The sequence below is a fragment of the Anomaloglossus baeobatrachus genome, chromosome 9, assembly GCF_048569485.1.
Source record: "Anomaloglossus baeobatrachus isolate aAnoBae1 chromosome 9, aAnoBae1.hap1, whole genome shotgun sequence".
Taxonomy (NCBI): domain Eukaryota; kingdom Metazoa; phylum Chordata; class Amphibia; order Anura; family Aromobatidae; genus Anomaloglossus; species Anomaloglossus baeobatrachus.
In genome coordinates this window covers 30,471,625-30,472,455 of record NC_134361.1, presented here as the reverse complement: position 1 = coordinate 30,472,455, position 831 = coordinate 30,471,625, and positions in this window count along the sequence as shown.

The window sequence follows — 831 nt, the reverse complement described above, 5'->3', positions numbered from 1 at the left end:
GCTGCGCACCCCCCATCGTGCTCCATCCCCCATGCTGCGCACTCCCCATCGTGCTCCATCCGCCATGCTGCGCACTCCCAAACGTGCTCCATCCGCCATGCTGCGCACTCCCAAACGTGCTCCATCCGCCATGCTGCGCACTCCCAAACGTGCTCCATCCGCCATGCTGCGCACTCCCAAACGTGCTCCATCCGCCATGCTGCGCACTCCCAAACGTGCTCCATCCGCCATGCTGCGCACTCCCAAACGTGGTCCATCCGCCATGCTGGCCGCAGCATCAGCCTCTGTGCCCGCAGCATCAGCCTCTCTGCCCGCAGCATCAGCCTCTCTGCCCGCAGCATCAGCCTCTCTGCCCGCAGCATCAGCCTCTCTGCCCGCAGCATCAGCCTCTCTGCCCGCAGCATCAGCCTCTCTGCCCGCAGCATCAGCCTCTCTGCCCGCAGCATCAGCCTCTCTGCCCGCAGCATCAGCCTCTGTGCCCGCAGCATCAGCCTCTCTGCCCGCAGCATCAGCCTCTCTGCCCGCAGCATCAGCCTCTCTGCCCGCAGCATCAGCCTTTTCTGTCCCCAGCATCAGCCTCTCTCCTCCCAGCCTACCCCAGCCTCAGCCTCCCCCAACATCAGCCTCTCTTTTCTCAGCCTCCACCCTCCCAGCCTTCCCCAGGATCAGCCTCTCTCCTCCCAGCCTCCTCCAGCACGCCGTGCTCCTCTGCAGACACTCACAGATCCGATCGTATACACTCACACACACACACCCACCCACCCGATCGCATACACTCACACCCACCCGATCGCATACACTCACGCACACACACATTGACGATATTACACA